The sequence below is a fragment of the Anolis carolinensis genome, chromosome 6 (genome assembly GCF_035594765.1).
Source record: "Anolis carolinensis isolate JA03-04 chromosome 6, rAnoCar3.1.pri, whole genome shotgun sequence".
NCBI classification, from domain to species: Eukaryota; Metazoa; Chordata; class Lepidosauria; order Squamata; family Dactyloidae; genus Anolis; species Anolis carolinensis.
This window is the reverse complement of record NC_085846.1, coordinates 68945716-68966737: the sequence shown is the minus strand read 5'-3', so window position 1 is coordinate 68966737 and position 21022 is coordinate 68945716. Positions and strand designations below refer to the sequence as shown.

Sequence of the window (21022 nt, the reverse complement as noted above, 5' to 3'; positions counted from 1 at the left end):
AGACCAGAAACAGACTAGTAATCTTTGGATTTCTTACAATAAGAGTCACATGTTCCAAAAACCCATCTTCAGTCAAAATATTATCTATGAACTCTGGAAATACCATGTTTCCCTGAAAATAAGACATACTCATAAAATAAGCCGTAGCAGGATTTCGAAGCATTTGCGTAATATAAGCCATACCCTGAAAATAAGACAGAGTGATAGGCGTGGCTAAGTAAAGCTGTGGCTGCCGTTTTACTCAGCACTATGGGCCTCTCTTCCAGAAGACGACGACCCTGTTTTCCCCAAAATAAGACCGGGTCTTATATTAATTTTTGCTCCAAAAGATGCTTTAGAGCTTGCATTCAGGGACAGTCTTATTTTTCCAAATTGACTTTTAAAATGAATTATATCTAGGGCTTATTTTTTAAACAGAGCTTATATTTCGAGCATCCTCAGAGATGCTGAAAAATCATGATACATCTTATTTTCAGGGTAGGCCTTATTTTGGGGGAGATTTATTCAATCTACATTGAATAAATGTAGATTGTTGTACCAAACTTAATAAAAACATCCCCTGAAAATAAGCCATACTGTGCCTTCTTGGGAAAAATAAATATAAGACATTGTCTTATTTTCAGGGGGAAACGGTATCTGAAATTGCTGTAGGCTGGGGTTGGTTTAGGTTTAAGTAGTGGCTGAAACTTCTGTTTTCAGATAACTTTTCATAGATCAATAAAATTATTATTTTATTATGACACAGAAAACAAGATAGATATGCTGGATTTCGTATCACAAAATCACAAGTCGAACACTTCCCAAGTGTCTAGGACTGTGTGATGTATTTTCGGATGATGCGCGCAGATCCCAGTAGGGTGGCCTTTTGTAGTTGACAGATCGTAATTTTGTCAATATCTATTGTTTCCAAATGCCGGCTGAGATCTTTTGGCACGGCACCCAATGTGCCAATCACCACCGGGACCACCTGCACTGGTTTCTGCCAGAGTCTTTGAAATTCAATCTTGAGGTCCTGATAGCGGCTGAGTTTTTCCTGTTGTTTTTTGTCAATGCGACTGTCACCTGGGATGGCAACATCAATGATCCAAACCTTTTTCTTTTCCACAACTGTGATGTCTGGGTGTGTTGTGTTCCAGAACTTTGTCAGTCTGGATTTGGAAGTCCCACAGTATCTCATTCTTCAATACTTTTGCAGGTTTGTGATCCCACCAGTTCTTTACTGCTGGGAGGTTATGCCTCAAGCATAAGTTCCAATGAATCATTTGGGCCACATAGTTGTGCCTCTGTTTGTAGTCTGTCTGTGTGATTTTCTTACAGCAGCTGAGGATATGATCAATGGTTTCGTCAGCTTCCTTGCAGAGTCTGCATTTTGGGTCATCAGCTGATTTTTCTATCTTGGCCTTAATTGCATTTGTCCTGATGGCTTGCTCCTGAGCTGCAAGGATCAGGCCTTCTGTCTCCTTCTTCAGGGTCCCATTTGTTAGCCTATTATTATTATTATTATTATTATTATTATTATTATTATTATTATTATTATTATTTTACTTATACCCCGCTTTATCTCTCCAAAGGGGACTCGTTTAGAGTTTTTGTTTACTGTCTCCAGAGTTAGATGGCCTGCATGTTGTTCAAAATATAAACTTTGCAACTAGGGTTGCCAGTGAAAATGGGAGATAACTTCTGTATCTTTAATGTAACTTCATATAGCCAAGAAAAATTCAAAATATATTGCTTGTCACAAAACTACATAAGAAGCAACACCTGCTGAGTTTCCATTTATTTGCACAACCATTAAAGTTATAGAAGCCGTCTCTGGGTTTATTCTGGAAATTCTGCCAAGCTCTGAAAAAGAACAGTAACAGTCAGGACCCAATGATGTAACTGAGGTGTATGAGATTATGAATTGTCTCTGGACATCTCCCCATGATACAGTAAACCTGAGACATTGGGTCTAACAGCGTTGTTCTTTTATCTACACAATAACACTTTAAAGATATTTTAGAGTGTTCTTTAAAAAGCTGAGTATAAATAACAACAACAACAACAACAACAACAACAACAACAACAACAACAACGTGTTTGGTCCGTTTTGCTTTTGTTGTGTGCCTTCAGATCTTATGGCAAGCTTTTTTTTGGCAACCACGGAAAAATAGCAGGAAAGGAGATTCCACCTAAACATTAGGAAGAACTTCCTTGTTGTGCAAGCTGTTCAGCAGTGGAACTCTCTGCTGCAGAGCGTGGTGGAGGCTCCTTCTTTGGAGGCTTTTAGGCAGAGGCTGGATGGCCATCTGTTGGAGGTGCTTTGAGTGCGATTTTCCTGTTTCTTGGCAGGGAGTTGGACCGGATGGCCCAGGAGGTCTCTTCTAACTCTGATTCTATGATTTTATGATTCTATGATTCAGAGTTCAATGCTCAAACTACTACACCAATACATTTTGAGTGTCTCTTGAGAGAATAAACTGCATATAAATAGTAATAGTCATAGTAATAGTAATTTTACAACTTGTTTAATCTAAAGATTATCATGAATACTTTTAATCATTCTTTTAAAAACGATTAGTCAACCACAAGAGGGAGCCAGGAGCACAGAAACAAATTATCTCTGTTACATTGAATCCAAGATAAATTATCTGCATCCCTGGTTGAATTTTGGATTTAAAGATCTAAACTGTCTTTTGTTAGAGTGAATCTATTTTCATTTATAACAGCACAGTGACATACATAAAAACATGAGAAATGTAAAAGAAGTTTTACTTTAAAAACATCTGGTTGTTAACAACAACAACAACAACAACAACAACAACAACAACAACATTATTTTTATACCCCGCCTCTATCTGCCCAAAGGGGTCTCAGGGCGGCTTACATGGGGCCAAGCCTGAATAAAAACAATAGCAATATAAAACACAACAATAGACAAAAAATATGCACAATTATAAACATTTAAACATTAGCCAATAAAAACAAATGACAAGAACTAATAAAAACATGGATTAAAACGGAGAGGTTGTAAAAGTAGACTGGGTAAGGTGCACCATATAAATATTGTAAACACGAGGTGACTGATAAAGTTACACTCTTAGCAATATTTTTTTCCTGTCAGGAGCAACTTGAGAAACTGCAAGTCGCTTCTGGTGTGAGAGAATTGGCCGTCTGCAAGGGCATTGCCCAGGGGATGCCTGGATGCCAGATGTTTAATGTTTTTTCCCATCCTTATGGGAGGCTTCTCTCATAGAATCATAGAATCATAGAATAGTAGAGTTGGAAGAGACCTCATGGGCCATCCAGTCCAACCCCCTGCTAAGAAGCAGGAAATCGCATTCAAAGCACCCCCGACAGATGGCCATCCAGCCTCTGCTTAAAAGCCTCCAAACAAGGAGCCTCCACCACAGTCCGGGGGAAAGAGTTCCACTGTCGAACAGCTCTCACTGTGAGGAAGTTCTTCCTGATGTTCAGGTGGAATCTCCTTTCATGTAGTTTGAAGCCATTGTTCCGTGTCCTAGTCTGCAGGGCAGCAGAAAACAAGCTTGCTCCCTCCTCCCTATGACTTCCCTTCACGTATTTGTACATGGCTATCATGTCTCCTCTCAGCCTTCTCTTCTGCAGGCTAAACATGACCAGTTCTTTAAGCCGCTCCTCATAGGGCTTGTTCTCCAGACCTTTGATCATATGAGTTGCCCTCCTCTGGACGCTTTCCAGCTTGTCAACATCTCCCTTCAACTGTGGTGCCCAGAATTGGACGCAGTATTCCAGGTGTGGTCTGACCAAGGCAGAATAGAGGGGTAGCATGACTTCCCTGGATCTAGATGCTATACTCCTATTGATGCAGGCCAGAATCCCGTTGGCTTTTTTAGCTGCCGGCTCATGGCTCATGTTTAAATTGTTGTCCACGACGACTCCAAGGTCTTTTTCGCACACACTGCTGTCAATCCAGGCGTCCCCCATTCTGTATCTTTGATTTCCATTTTTTCTGCCGAAGTGAAGTATCTTGCATTTATCCCTGTTGAACTTCATTTTGTTAGTTTTGGCCCATCTCTCTAGTCTGTCAAGATCGTTTTGAATTCTGCTCCTGTCTTCTGAGGATGGAGCTGGAGCTGATAGAGGGAGTTCATCCGAGTTCTCCCTGGGTTGGATTTGAACCAGCAACCTTTAGGTCATTAATCCTGCCGGCACAAAGGTTTAACCCACTGTGCCACCAGGAGCTCCTCTTAGCAAATAAGTTGCAGTTTTTGTTGGGGTTTGTAAATACACCATTATGGATGGGTTAACTGGAAAAGTACGTATATGAAGCTGATTGGTTGAGCCTGCGAACAGCTAGGAATCTGATTGGTCAATTTCTCTGCCATGGGGAATCGGTTTGAGCAGGTTTTTCCTTAGAGTGTGTGTGTATGCTGACTGGAAACAGCCAGGAGAGAAGATGGCTGCTGGCTCTTAGAGGCCCTATTATTTCTAAGGCACTGAGGCAATTTTATGGACTTTAAAAGGACTATTTATTCCTACTGTTCTTTGTAAGCAATCAGAGAGACTATTGTAAATATTATTGCTCTGTTTGATCATTTTGAAGTCGGTAAACTTCCTGTTAATTGTTCTACAAAGCTGAGTGGCACATCATTACCCTGCAGGGTGACTTTGGTTCACAGGTGGACGTAAGAGCTTCTATTTAACATCATCTACAGTCCTTAACAGTTTTAACATTGTGTCATGTAACAACTGAATTCTAGATTCTATTTAACTCCAGAGGTACATAGACCTATAAATATATTATTATATTGGGGTTTTTTTTAAAAAAAAAAGTTCATCCTTGGCAGCAATTGAAAAAGCCTATGGAAAACATTTTGATGTTTTTACATGTTTGGGTGCTTGGGTGCTAAGGAAGAGCTGAGATTGAGGTGTGAAAATGTGGTTGCTTCAAAACAATTGTATCAGAGGATTGAAATGAAGCCCAGGTGCATTTAACAGTCCCTCTTGTATTGCGTATGTTTTGCCAAAGTGCAGATTCTTGGAAAACAAGTGGGCCGACTCTCCTTTCTTAAAAGCCCTTCACATTTCAGATGTGATTGCAGAAGCCAGTGGAAAGTTATCATCATTACCTTGATTGTGCGCCTGCACTCACTCAAGAATGTCAATGACTTTTTGTTGGGAGCTTTTTTTTTTTTCACCATAATGGAGTTGCATTATAATCTGTTTTATTTCCCCAGATGGATTACCCCTTTCCCCTTGTCTTCATCTGTATTTCCAGAGTTCTGATCCATCTGGTCTATATACAGTAGAGTCTCACTTATCCAACATAAACAGGCCAGCAGAACGTTGGATAAGTGAATATGTGGGATAATAAGGAGAGATTAGGAAAAAACCTATTAAACATCAAAATAGGTTATGATTTTACAAATTAAGCACCAAAACATCATGTTATACAACAAAATTGACAGAAAAAGTAGTTCATTACACATTAATGCTATGTAGTAATTACTGTATTTATGAATTTAGCACCAAAATTGAAATTGAAAACATTGACTACAAAAATGCGTTGGATAATCCAGAATGTTGAATAAGTGAGTGTTGGATAAGTGAGACTCTACTGTAATAGAAAAGATCCCTTAAAGCAGTGGTTCTCAACCTTCCTAATACCATGACCCCTTAATACAGTTCCTCATGTTGTGGTGACCCCTAACGAGAAAATTATTTTTGTTGCTACTTCAGAACTGTAATTTTGCTACTGTTATGAATTGTAATGTAAATATCTGATATGCAGGATGCATTTTCATTCACTGGACCACATTTAACACAAATACCTGGTACGCCCAAATTTGAATACCGGCGGGGCTGAGGGGATTGATTTTATCATTTGAGAGTTGTAGTTGCTGGGATTTATAGTTCAACTACAATCAAAGAGCATTTTGAACGCCACCACCAATGGAATTGAACCAAACTTGGCACACAGAATTCCCATGGCTAACAGAAAATACTGTAAAGGTTTGGTGGGCATTGACCTTGAGTTCTGGAGTTGTAGTTCACCTACATCCAGAGAGAATTGTGGACTCAAACAATGATGGATCTGGACCAAACTTACCACAAATGCTCAATATGCCCAAATTTGAACGCTGGTGGAGTTTGGGGAAAATAGACCTTGACATTTGGGAGGTGTAGTTGCTAGGATTTAAAGTTCACCTACAATCAAACAGCCCCTTGAACCCCACCAACGATAGAATTGGGCAAATTGGGCTTTTGGTGGGAGGATTCGCTGTCTTCACATGGCCCTTTCAGGCCATACTATTGCATACTGGCACCCTGCTCGCCCTCCCTCCTAGTGGGGATAGGGCAGGGCGCACTGACCCCCCTGTTCAACATCTTTATTAACGACTCTTAGACGAAGGCTTAGAAGGCACGATCATCAAGTTTGCAGATGACACCAAACTGGGAGGGATAGCTAACACTCCAGAAGATAGGAGCAGAATTCAAAATGATCTTGACAGACTAGAGAGATGGTCTGAAAATAACAAAATGAAGTTCAACAGGGACAAATGCAAGATACTTCACTTTGGCAGAAAAAATGAAATGCAAAGATACAGAATGGGGGACTCCTGGCTCGACAGCAGTACATGTGAAAAAGACCTTGGAGTCCTCGTGGACAACAAGTTAAATATGAGCCTACAATGTGATGCGGCTGCTAAAAAAGCCAACGGGATTCTGGCCTGCATCAATAGGGGTATAGTGTCTAGATCCAGGGAAGTCATGCTGCCCCTCTATTCTGCCTTGGTCAGACCACACCTGGAATACTGCGTCCAATTCTGTTCACCGCAGTTGAAGGCAGATGTTGACAAGCTGGAAAGCGTCCAGAGGAGGGCAACTAAAATGATTAAGGGTCTGGAGAACAAGCCCTACGAGGAGCGGCTTAAAGAACTGGGCATGTTTAGCCTGCAGAAGAGAAGGCTGAGAGGAGACATGATAGCCATGTACAAATATGTAAGGGGAAGTCATAGGGAGGAGGGAGCAAGCTTGTTTTCTGCTGCCCTGCAGACTAGGACACGGAACAATGGCTTCAAACTACAGGAAAGGAGATTCCACCTGAACATCAGGAAGAACTTCCTCACTGTGAAAACTGTTCGGCAGTGGAACTCTCTCCCCCGGACTGTGGTGGAGGCTCCTTGTTTGGAGGCTTTTAAGCAGAGGCTGGATGGCCATCTGTCAGGGGTGCTTTGAACGTGATTTCCTGCTACTTGGCAGTGGGTTGGACTGGATGGCACATGAGGTCTCTTCCAACTCTACTATTCTATGATTCTATGATTCTAAGAGTCAGACTGAGTGAATAAACACAACACACAGCTCTTATCATCCTTGTTGCCATTCTCTGAACTCACTCCAACTTGTCAATATCCTTCTTAAAATGAGATGCCCAGAACTGAACCCAGTACTCCAGATGAAGCATGATCAACACAATATAATTGGACAATTACTTCCCTTGACTCAGAGAGTATAGTTCTGATGGGACTTGGGCCTGGAGTGGCAAACTACCTGCCAGAACTGGGCGGGGGAGGTTTGGTGTAGTATGATACCAGCCAATCAGAGACCTCAGACAAGGGGAAAGTTCAAAGGGAAATGCCTAGTAACAAGCAGGCGCAGGAGGGGAAATTGGTTGCTGAGGAAAAGGAGGTGGAAAAATTGGGGGTCGTCTTATACATCCAGTCGTCTTATACACCGGAAAATATGGGGTCGTTTTTCCTCAAAATTCTTCTTGAGAGTTAGCATGACCCTCTAGCCTTCCACAGTTCCCTATCCCTGCACTACTCCATTGAAGACCAGACATTTTGTAATAAATCATGCATTTAAAATAATAAATAATGGCAGGGATTTTTAAAAGTACTTATATCCCGTCCTATATCTAAAGACATTCAGGTAACTTAACAATATAATTATTCATAGGGGAAAACACAGGAACAATATCACTGCTGGATATGTCTATTTTTGTTCTTACCTTGCTTCTGAGCAAACACAACATCTATTGATATGGGATCCAGGTGTCCTCCTTATGCATGATTACCCAGTGAGCTCAATAGGACTTTTTTTTCCAAAAAGAAATACTAACACCTGTGATTTCAAATTTCAAGCTCTCTTAAGTCATAGCTAAGGATGAGTGCAGGATTAAAATGGAAGCTGTTTCTACTTGCCTTGAAGCTCAGTATTTTAACATGATGAACTAAATACCCTGAAGACACCAGATCCCCTCTGAGTTTGGAGCTAAGCAGGATCAGCCCTGGTTTTTACTTGGGTGAGAGACCAAGTTATTTTTCAAAGGAAGGAACTGGCAAAAGCAACTTTGAATATTCCTTGCCTTAAAGATGCTATGAAATCCTTGAAGTTGCTAAAAGTCTACAGGTGGCTTGAAGACACAAACACATAATGCAGTCATAAAGTATCCATTTACACAGGTCGAAGTATGTTATATTTTGTGCATTTATGCATTATGCTTTATGTATCCTCATGGTCCTGCTAGTTACATGGCTATTGGATGTGGCCGCTATGGCGATGAGGATGCTGGTTTCAGCTGGTTACTTGACCCAAGTAAATGGATACTTAATAGTTGCATTGCAAAAGAAAAACGTATCAGTCTTGTAGAGCAAAATTTTCTCTTTCAAATGATACTATTCACAAGCATATTCAGGTAGACTCTTTTTTAATAATTGGCTTTGAACTTTTGGTACCATTTGCACCGAAAATCCAAAATTTGAAGAGATCTTGCAGGGCATTTATAGATGCTGGGTAGTTGCAAATTTGGTGGTATTATGTCCAGCACAAGCATAATGCTTGGTCAAAATTTCAAATCCATATCTTCGTTTGCATGGAAATTGTTGCAGTGTGAATATTGGTCAAAATTTGTTGTGACACATTTTGATTCACACTTTGAGTCAATTTGTTTGACTGGATTTTGCATCCATGATGTTAAAATTAATTTCATTGGAATCAGCAGAAAAAACTGCACAGGATTTCAATTTACTAGCCATTCTTATACATTTAGTTTCAATTTTATTAGACTCCAAAATGGCATTTTCTTAAATTTGCAAATGTTCTTCATCATCACATATTATTGGGAAAATATCCATTATGTTTTGTGTGAAGCACTACTTTCTTTTATCCATTCTGTCAACCTCTTATGATACGTTTCATAGAGTAACTCAAATTCTAGTATTCAGCATGGAGAAGAAAGACTATATCCTTTTTACAGACCATTCACATTCTTACAGACATCTTTCAGTTTTATTTTTTTCCTCTAAATGATAAAGCCCTAAGAACTCTAACCTTCTATTGAAGGGAAGATCAAACATCCTTCTTCCTCCTCCTGAACATTTTAGCTGCTCCTTTCTGCACCTTTTCCAGTCCTTAATAAGAAGAGACAATATGAAGTGTAAGCTATATTTCAAACTAGAGTCGAACCAAGAAGACATTTTTGTTTGGTTTATCACTGCCCAACAAATTGGCATTTTTAGCAAACTCACATACTTTGGCCACTAGGTTTTGGTGGAAGGGAGCAATACAGCCCATTCACACTTCTATTAATGCATTACTTGAGATCTGAGAATTCACAAATTACAATAACAGATTCTAAAAGACTCCCAAAGATATACTAAACAAACTATGCTGTGACTGAGGCCATGAAACCAACCAGCATGGGAAATCCCATTAATACATCAGTGGTGATATTGGAGTAAGATCTCACAAGCAATGAAATGTTCATGATCTTGTGTGTATGTGTCTCCAAGTGACCTGTCAACTTAGGCCTTTGCATGACTTGTATAAAAGTATTTTTGTTTATTTATTTATTTACAGTATTTATATTCCGCCCTCCTCACCCCGAAGGGGACTCATGGTGGATTACAATGAACACCTACGTATATCTGATCAGGAACTGTGTGAAAATTTCAGCCCCCCTTAAAAACTCACTTGAAGTTACAGGCATAACTCCACATAAACTGGAGGATGGATTAAAACTTTTGGCCAAGATAAAGCAGGTAACTTTCTACACAACTGTTTCCTTGGCCAATTGAGCTGCTGTTTCCGTATGCAACGTGAAATTTACACCGTCAGTGGCAGAGAGAAGCAAAGTAATCTGTCATCAAAGAAATGACTTCCTGAATGTTTTCTGATTGGGCAAAAGAAAAGAAAGGTAACAGTCTCCAGGTGTACCAATCTGGACATCAAATGGGATAATTAACTGCTGCAGTGCAAGGAAAGTGATGATTTCTAATGTTCTCATCTCCTTTTCTGCGGAGAATGGAGCTGTAAAAACACAATTCTTCCTGGAGGTTGATTTTAGGCTATGTGATCATTTTCCTTTCATCGCAACAATAGCTGCTATTTTTTCCTCTCGGAAGAGGCCCAGGGTGGGACAGGAGGATGAAGAGAAGGAAGGAAAGTGCTTCCGTGATTTGCCCTTAAAAGCATGTGCTAGTTAATACCCACAAGTTGCTCGCTGCAGGCAGGAGCCGTTGGGAGCCAAGATGGGGTAGGCGTTTTATAGAGCCCTGTATGTGAAAGCTGAGCTAGGCAATTTTAGAAAGTTCTGGAGAGAACATTCAGTTACTGAAAATGACATATCTGGGCTCTTTTCACTATCTGTTGCTTCTCCTAACATCATAAAAGGTGGAAGTGGAAAATGGAATTGTAGGTGGATGTTGGGTGTCACATTATTGGAGTCTGGGAAATCATACTGCCCTCAAGATGTTGTTGGACTACAACTCCCAGCAGGCATTTTGCTCTCTTATTTATTTATTTATTTACTTACAATATTTATTACTGGTTGACTGTTCATTATGTTTATTGATTACAGGCTTGTTTTATATGCTTGTTACATATGTTCTTTTAAATGCATTGATACTGTATTTTATACTGTACTGGGCTTGGTCCCCATGTGAGCCGCCCCAAGTTCTCTCGGGGAGATGGGGCGGGATACAAAAAGTTATATTATTATTACTGTATTATTATTTTATTATGACACAGCAAACAAGATAGATATGCTGGATTTCATATCGCAAAATCACAAGTCGAACACTTCCCAAGAGTCTAGGACTGTGTGATGTATTTTTGGATGATGCGTGCGGATCCCAGTAGGGTGGCCTTTTGCAGTTGGCAGATCGTGATTTTATCAATGTCTATTGTTTCCAAATGCTGGCTGAGATCTTTTGGCACGGCACCCAGTGTGCCCATCACCACCGGGACCACCTGCACTGGTTTCTGCCAGAGTCTTTGAAGTTCAATCTTGAGGTCCTGATAGTGGCTGAGTTTTTCCTGTTTTTTTTTTTTCATCAATGTGACTGTCACCTGGGATGATGATGATCCAAACCTTTTTCTTTTCTACAACTGTGATATCTGGTGTGTTGTGTTCCAGAACTTTGTCAGTCTGGATTCGGAAGTCCCAGAGTATCTTTGCATGCTCATTTTCCAATACTTTTGCAGGTTTGCTTCTGGGAGGTGGTACTTGAGGCATAAGTTCCAATGGATCATTTGGGCCACATGGTTGTGCCTCTGTTTGTAGTCTGTCTGTGCGATTTTCTTACAGCAGCTGAGGATATGATCAATGGTTTCATCGGTTTCCTTGCACAGTCTACATTTTGGGTCATCAGCTGATTTTTCGATCTTGGCCTTAATTGCCTTCGTTCTGATGGCTTGCTCCTGGGCTGCAAGGATCAGGCCTTCAGTCTCTTTCTTCAGGGTCCCATTCGTGAGCCAGAGCCAGGTCGTCGTCGTCGTCTTCTTCTTCTTATTATTATTATTATTATTATTACCCTGCCCTTTTCACCCCGAAGGGGACTCAGAGCTGCTTGCAGACACACATACGGCAAATATTCAATGCTGATTATACATTTAACAAGGACAGACAAAACAAACAGAGGTAAAGGCAGTTTTTCCCATCTTATTTCCGGCATCTTGTAGGCTGTGCTCTAATCCGGCCACTGGGGGGGGGGCGTGGAAGGGTGCTGTCGCTCCATCTTCCATGCCAAGGCACTTTCCTCTGATTAATGTCTTTAAGGGCACCTTTATTACCTCCCGGCTAAAAGTGGCACCTATTTATCTACTCACATTTCTGCTTTTGACCTGCTAGGTGGGCAGAAGATCCAACCAGTCCATACTCCTGGAAATAATGCCCAGCTGCTCACTGGAGGGAAGGATATTAGAGGCAAAGATGAAGTACTTTGGCCACATAATGAAAAGACAGGAAAGTTTGGAGAAGAGAATGATGCTGGGGTAAATGGAAGGAAAAAGGAAGAGGGGCCAACCAAGGTCAAGATGGATGGATGGTATCTTTGAAGTGACTGGCTTGACCTTGAAGGAGCTGGGGGTGGCCACGGCCGACAGGGAGCTCTGGCGTGGGCTGTTCCATGCGGTCATGAAGAGCCAGAAGTGACTGAATGAATAAAAAACAACAGGTGTGCAGGTGAGCTGAGGCTAACGGCGGGTGCTCACTCTGACCCAAGCTTGAACTGCCGAGCTTTCGATTGGCAGGGTTTTTCTGCAGTACAGCGATTTACAGCCTGCTGTGTTAAGTCTGGCCCCTCTATTGGTCATGCTGGCTAAGGGTTGTGAAAGATTATCCAACAATATCTGGAATAGAGCTCCCAGATTTCAGGTCTAGGGAAGGAACTTTAGCGAGAAAGCATTGCCTTGAAACGTATGTATATACAGTATATGTCTTTTCTAGATTGCCTCCGGGATCAATCTAGCTGTCGGTGGAACAGCAGGTTAAATCACTGAGCTGCTGAACTTGCTTTTCGAAAGGCTGGTGGTTTGAATCCAGGGAGAGGGGGGAGCTCCTGCTGTTAGCCCTAGCTTCTGCCAACATGCAAATATAAGTAGATCAATAAGTACCACTCTGGCAGGAAGATGAAATACGCTGGCACTTGTAGTCTTTTACCTATGTTTTTAGCCAACATTTATTTTAAGCAGTTTTTAACTGTTGTAAATTTTACCAATGTGTGTGTTTAATTGGATGTTGTTAATCTCATTAACCTGCATACCTTGTACACCTATGGTGCAATAAGGGTCTTTGGACCATAATAAAATGTTGTTGTTGATTATTTATAATACTGGTTTTGCAGATATTTATATTGGAATTCTGTAGCCACAAAAAAGAGTCTCAATTTTTTTTAAAAAAAATCTGTTTCTCCTCTAAATATTTACACCATCAAATAACCTAAACTTTTTGGATATATTTCTAATTTAATATTATGTTGATATTGCTCAATGTTCTAAGTCCTCTGTGGGGTCTACTAAAGAAAGTTTAATGTAAAAACATGATGATCCATGACATTAAAAAAAATTAAAAGCCTAAGCAGCAACAGAATGAAAACATTAAAATAACAGCAATCGTACAAAGATCTAACAGCCCGTCAAATACATGACTAAAAGTTCACATATGTTATTAATTCCATGAAAGCTTAATACTCAAGACAAAATCTTCATGCTTATTCACAATATTGATATTTTCTAGATTTTTCCTCCTCCAGTTTTGCTTTGAAAACCTGAAGCCACTGACAAAACATATCACACATTTTGAGATTCATCAAATTGATTGAAAATAGAAGGATGAGGATACAGGGAGAATGCTGACAGATTGTCTTTAGGAATCTTCTCAGTGGCTTAATTGGGTGACGGAAGGAGAGGCAACCAAGTACAGTATTTCAGTGTTTATTGCCTGCATTTATTGCCACCTAACCCTGCAGTTGCTGTGTTACTGTCATCCAATTGCTGTGATACAAATCTCATGGTACTCCTCCTGCTCAGGTAGTGTCGACAGATTGCCTTGAGCACTCTGCTTGATGTAACAATGCATCCAAAAAACAAAAAAAGCCCATATCTAGTGGGGAGGAGAAAATGAGGCAGCAGGAGTCCCTCAGAAAATGAACTCGTTCATCAAATAAAATATTTCTTCTTGCTGTACCATGCCACAGCAGATTAAAACTCTGGCTAAATGAACAGAATTGTCCCTTGAGCCCTGTACTCTCAGTGTAATGTCCATCTGGTTCTACAATCTGTATACATTGCTCAGAGTTGTTTAATGTACCTCAACAACAACAAAACAAGCAGAATTGATGATGAGATTAGGTATAGGAGTAATGGGAGTACTAAGAATAAAAGACAACAGCAGTCACCCTAGGAGCAGCTGAACAGACAGAAAAAATACAGACCTTCAAGCAGGATGGATAATACAGATTCTAAACAGAAATAAAGTGCTAAAATCTCAATTCCCTGTTGTGATATCTGTGTAGAACTAATGTGATCAAATCACATGGTCTTCCCCCAGAGGTAGTGTTACAACCATGTTATACAGTTGCCAACTTTGCAGCCAAACCTTATACTTATAAAGGACAGAATTAACCTGGTATAACCTATAGAGGGGCCGGGCTGTGGCGCAGGCTGGTAAACAGGTGCTGCAATAAATCACTCTGACCATGAGGTCATGAGTTCGAGGCCAGCCCGTGGCGGGGTGAGCACCCATCAATTAAAAATAAAATATAGCCCCTGCTCGTTGCTGACCTAGCAACCCGAAAGATAGGTGCATCTATCAAGTAGGAAATAAGGTACCACTTATAAAAAAGTGGGGAGGCAAGTTTAACTAATTTACAACGTTGGAATGAGGAAGTGAGGAAGTGCCATCAGAGTGGATGATGAAGCAGCTGCTCCCCCCTGTGGCCAGAATCGAACATCCCCTCAGGAGAAGGTTAAATTGCCTCTGCGTCTGTCTGTCTGTTGTCTCTGTCTCGGTTCGATGTGTTTATGGGCACTGAATGTTTGCCCTATATGTACATAATGTGATCCGCCCTGAGTCCCCTTCGGGGTGAGAAGGGCGGAATATAAATACTACAAATAAATAAATAAATAAGGTACCACTTATAAAAGTGGGGAGGCAAGTTTAACTAATTTACAACGTTGGAATGAGGAAGTGCCATCAGAGTGGATGATGAAGCAGCTGCTCCCCCCTGTGGCCAGAATTGAACATCCCCTCAGGAGAAGGTTAAATTGCCTCTGCGTCTGTCTGTCTCTGTCTCGGTTCGATGTGTTTATGGGCATTGAATGTTTGCCCTATATGTACATAATGTGATCCGCCCTGAGTCCCCTTTGGGGTGAGAAGGGCGGAATATAAATACTGTAAATAAATAAATAAATAGAGTGTAGATATATAGCAAAGGAATGTAACCAATTAGATCCACAGGAATGTGTGCCTTCTTTCTTTGAGGCACCATTAAAAAATAGACCTCAAGCTTAGGTAAAGGTTTTTCTCTGACATTAGGCATGTCCGACTCTGGGGGTTGGTGCTCATCTCCATTTCTAAGCCGAAGAGCCGGCATTGCCCGTAAACACCTCCAAGGTCATGTGGCCGGCATGATTGCATGGAGAGCCGTTACCTTCCTGCTGGAACGGTATCTATTGATCTACTTGCATTTGCATGTTTTCAAACTGCCAAGTTGGCAAAAGCTGGGGCTAACAGCAGGAGCTCGCCCCACTCCCCGGATTCCAACCACCAACCTTTCAGTCAGCAAGTAGGAGCCTCCGGTGGCCTAGGGGATAAAAGCCTCATGACTTGAAGGTTGGGTTGTTGACCTGAAGGCTGCCAGGTTCGAATCCCACCTGGGGAGAGCGCGGATGAGCTCCCTCTATCCGCTCCAGCTCCATGCGGGGACATGAGAGAAGCCTCCCACAAGGATGGTTAAAAACACCAAAACATCCAGGCTTCCCCTGGGCAATGTCCTTGCAGACAGCCAATTCTCTCACTCCAGAAGCAACTCCGGTTGCTCCTGACACGAAAAAAAAAAGTCAGCAAGTTCAGCAACTCGCTGTGCCCCCTCTACCTTAGTCTGAGAAAAATGCCATTGGAGGTGATGGAGGTGAATATATTATCAATTTATAAACAAAATGGGATGAAATGCTACAGTAAGAAGACTGTTCACCCCACTTTCCCTCCCTACCCATGGGATGAGGTCCTGTGACAGCCACACTGTCTCTGATAAATTGATACCTGCCCTGACATGCTGCTTAACATGCTGACAGTTATGTTCTAATAAGATGCCAGCTGATGCTTATATTTTGCCATAATCAGGTGGTGGTTTTTGAATCCCAAGGGGGGGGAAACAGATCAGACTTCTATGGCCTTTGTTAGATGAGAGGTAAAGGTTTTCCCCTGACATTAAGTCCAGTCGTGACCGACTCTGGGTTGGTGCTCATCTCCATTTCTAAGCCAAAGAGCCAGCGTTGTCCGTAGACACCTCCAAGGTCATGTGGACAGAGCAGTACCCATTGATCTATTCACATTTGCATGTTTTCCAACTGCTAGGTTGACCGGAGCTGGGGTTAACAGCGGGTGCTCATTCCGCTCTCGGGATTTGAACCTGGGACCTTTTGGTCCGCAAGTTCAGCAGCTCAGCGCTTTAACGCACTGTGCCACCAGGGGGCCCTCTTTGTTAGTAGGACATGAAATTATGGTTTGAAGAAATAAAGAAATCTCTTGTCACAGTTGGCTCAAGAGCCAGTTTAAAGCTGGTGGAGTCTGCCTACATACGGATGAAGACCTGCCAGCTAGTTGACCTTCCTGGTGCCCCTCACAACTAATCGGCAGCTATTTTGGGGCAGAAAAGCACCATTTTGCAGCTTGAGAAATAACATTGTGGAAGGAAATATGGCATACCTCCCTACACAATGTCTAAAAAGTAGCCTCCTTTGTGCATTCTCCAACAGAGATTTCTTTTTTTTAAAAAAAAAAAGAAGAAGAAATGACTTGGTTTCCTTGCACTCTCTTGTTCTTTCCTTCTCCTTTTATTGGTTCCTTGGGCAGCCACTGTGTTTAGTATTTTCCTCTCTTGCTCAGATCCTTTGGGTTTACCTTTCGGCCTGTCACAAGTGCTTTCTACTGTGTCTGTGAGCAGCTTTCCATTTGACTCTTTGCAAAAAAGTGTGCTGCTGTGCTCTTAGCTTGTTGTCCGCACAATTCAGTTCTCCTCCCCTGTCCTCCTTCCCCCACATCTGGGAATCACACCTGTCTACTTTGGTTTGTTCTGCACAACTGACTCTCAGCTTTGATTCAAATCCTTAGGGTCAGGTTTACTCTATCATTTACACTGACATGTATCTGGTGAAACACTTGCAGGGGAGGATGGGAGGCAGGCAGGCAGGGAGATTTCTGACTTCAGCCTGAGTTAAATGAGAGTTGTGAGCAACAGAGGAAAGAATCAGACCTGCATGCAAATGACCAGTTCACTGCTGTCCAGCACAGCCAATGTAACAAGGAGCGAAGGCATACTAAAGAAAGATCTCAAATTTCAGGAAAGGGGCATGCTATCCACCATAAACCAACTAGGTACTGTTTACAGAGGACTAGAGGCAAATCTTGGGAGCTTCATTGGTCTCCTAGGACACTTCAGAAGGTTATATCACCTCTCTGAAATCCCTGAAAAAAATCTACTGTATATACTCAAGTATAGCTATATGCACAGATGTCTATTATATACAGCAAAAAGGAAAAAAGGAAAAGTATGGTATATATTATACTTTAAAGTAAGTTATAGTTCTATATTTCCTCAAGTGATATAATCACATATATTATGACTGTAATATCAGTTTATATATTCCAACTGTACAGATAAGTACATATTTCAATGTCCAATTTTAACAAATATAATCTTGATAATGTTCTCAAGGTTTGTAATATTCTTCTTCAAAATCGATCATTCAAAGTAAATTAAAGTTCCATGTCAATAGTAACTCATTCAAAGTAAATCAAAGTTCCATGTCAATAGCAACAAAGTTCCATGTCAATAGCAACGACTGGTCTCCCGGATCAAAGAAGAGAGAGCAAAGGGGGGGGGGGGGGGGAACCAAAAAACCCCCCCAATTAAAAATAAAAATAGAGGAAAAAATGAAAAATAACAATAAAAATGTTTGTTGACTTCCGTTCTTCTTTCTTTTCTCCATACCTTTCTGATCTTCATATATCATACCTTTCTACAAATCAATTACATATTCCTCTATCTGTCTAAATGTAATCAGTCCATCTTATTTTTTCTTAACTTAGTTTCTATCCTTCTTTAAATAATTCTCAACCATTGTCCAGTCCGTCTTTTTAATTCCTTTTCCATTACTCTGCTTCATCAAATATGTCAATTTGTCCATGTCCTTTATTTCCATGATTTTATCCAACCAATGTGTCTTAGTAGGAATTATCTCTTGTTTCCAAAGTTTGGCAAACACCATCCTAGCTGCTGTCATTAAAAACGTAAATATCTTATCTATGTTTAAGTCGTTAAAAAAATCGAAGTCAAACATGCCTAATAAGTAGATTTCAGGTTTCATCGGAAAGTCTATTTTGAGTATTTTTTTGCACTCAGTATGTATTAATCTCCAGAATATAGTTGTTTTTTCGCACGACCACCACATATGGTAAAAGGTACCTTCATGTGCTTTACATTTCCAACATTTTTGATCAACATTTTTATACATTATACCTAATTTTGGGGGGGGGGGGGGGGGGTAATATACCAACGATGTAGCATCTTGAGCCAATTCTCTTTTAAATCTATTGCGTATGTATATTTTAGACATTTGGTCCAGATTTGTTCCCATTCTTTCAAATAGATCGACCTTCCAATATTCCTTGCCCAGCTGATCATTGTGTTTTTAATCTCCTCTGTTTGTATTGCCCATTCATTCAACTTTTCATAAAAATTTTTAATCACCTTCCTTTCAGATGTCAAAATCATGTCCCAGGATTCTTTTTTCTCTGAAAATCCAGATTTTTTATCTATATTAAAATATTCCTTAATTTGTCTGAATTGAAACCAAGATACATTACTAAAATGTTGCCCTATTTCCTCTTGTGATTTTATCTGAAATGTTCCTTCTTTTTTAACCAAAATATCTTTGTAGGTTGGCCATTTAGTCCATCCTAACAATCTCCTTTGGTTTGCCTCTAAAGGGGAGACCCACATAGGTGTTTTAGTATATAAAAGTCTTTTATATTTCACCCAAACTTTAAAAAGTGAGGACCGAATAAAATGGTTTCCGAAGTTTTTCTCCAATTTTGCCCTACCATACCATAGGTATGAGTACCATCCTTTGTGTAGGTCGAACCCTTCCAGCGATATTATTTTCACATTTGTAAGGTTCGCCCAGTCCTTAATCCACATCGAAGCGCACGATTCATAATATAATTTCAAATCTGGGAGGCCGAAGCCCCCTCTCTTTTTTGAATCAATCATTGTTATAAATTTAATTCTAGGCTTCCTATCATTCCAAATAAATTTCATTATTTCCTTTTTCCATTCGTTAAAGATTTTTTCGTTCCTTATTATTGGTAAATAGGGCTGGACTTTGTTGATCCCCGAACTACTGGGCTATTAAGCTGTTTCGTTAATGAAATGCCCTCTCGAAGGTGGTCCCGAGATCCACCCCATTTGCTCATCAAAGAAAATTCTTCAGCTTTCTAAAAGGCTCTTAACATTTCTTAATTTTCTAGATCTTTGAGATATAACCCCTTGGAACAGTGTGGTCCAACCTTTAGTTACCCGAGGGCCAATCAAACTTTAGTATAGGAATGTGAGGGCCAGAGACATTCCAGAAAGAAAACATTTCTTAAAAACTTAAAGCATTTTTTTCCAATTAAATTAAAATATTTTTCCAGTAAGAAGGGCAAGGGTCAACAAAAATGAATTGGTGGGCCGCAGGTTGAACCATACTGCCTTGGAAGATGACTTTGCTTTCTGTGTTTTATGGTGTCTTCTGATTTTAAGGTTCACTATTGTTCACCTTTCTCCCCATTTTTAAATGTGGTTCATTTGTCAAAAGTTAGCAAAAAAGTATAAATAAATAAATAAATAAATAAATAAATGGCTGCAAGGCCATTCAGTGCTAATCAAGCTGGCCAATTACAACGTTCACACCTGCCTCAAACAGACAAGAGTTTTTTCTCTCACCCTGGATATTCCACAGATATATTCACCCCACTTGCCGAGTTTCTAACAGACCTCACAACTTCTGAGGATGCTTGCCATAGATGTGGGTGAAATGTCAGGAGGGAATGCTTCTGGAACATGGCCATATAGCCCGGGAAACTTACAGCAACCAAGTGATTCTGGCCATGAAAGCCTTTGACAACACATATAAATAAATACACACAAGAAAACGACATATACAGAAATGTGTGTGTATTTCAGAGAGAGGGAAGGGAAGCATTTCCTATCACATTATTGTAACTGGTGGTGAATATTTCAAGCACAATACAGTCTCCATCATTTTCAGAAGTCAGACAGTTTGTTTTGGAATTCCTTTTGGACCTCGACTGTTGCGTTGTGCACCACAGGATCTTGGCAAAAATGCCTTTGAAATCTGTATGCTACAGCAGCCGCACAACGGAGAATTGGATTGCCCCCACTGACCCAAGGGCTTGTGTGCCTGACCTTTCTAACTTTATTAATAATATATATCAGCACATTTTCCCTTTACAATTGGTCAATGCTTTACTGCTGCCTAAGCATATTGAAATGCCAACTGCCCAACCGTTGTGCTGAATGTAATGTAGTTCATCACTCTGTAGTTAATTTGTCAAAACTAGCTGAAAGAATGGTTCGAGGAAAGGCAGAAGAACATATAAATTTTGTGATTTCCCTATTCCATTTTTTAAAAAGGAAGTTATTTCTAATTATTGGAATTGTCTGGTAAAGAAACAGTATTTGTGGCAGGATTGACATTTTAATAATAGCTATTCGTCCTAATATCGAAAAGTTTTTATATTTCCATTTCTCCAAATCTCTTTTTATTTTTAGCCAAAGTTGTTCATAATTGTTTTTTTAGCAGTTTTGCATTACTCGGTGTTAATGTCACCCCTAGATATTTTACTTTGTTTTCTATTCTTATTCCTGTTTTTAGCTGTATCGATTCTTTTGTGTTTCTGTCCACATTTTTAGTTAATATTTTTGTTTATTTAGTTTAAAACCAGCTACTTTGCTGAAATTTTCTATTTTATCTATCCAATTGGTTATACTAT

The 21022-nt window shown here is 40.3% G+C and overlaps 1 long non-coding RNA gene across 1 annotated transcript in view; it reads right to left on the bottom strand.

The window, feature by feature from the left end:
- LOC134292426 (uncharacterized) overlaps positions 1-21022 on the bottom strand; it is a 200719-nt gene that overhangs the window by 176382 nt on the left and 3315 nt on the right. Inside the window, exon 2 of the long non-coding RNA XR_009999665.1 lies at positions 9295-9374. This is a non-coding gene — a long non-coding RNA (uncharacterized LOC134292426). The remainder of the gene's footprint in view (positions 1-9294; positions 9375-21022) is intronic.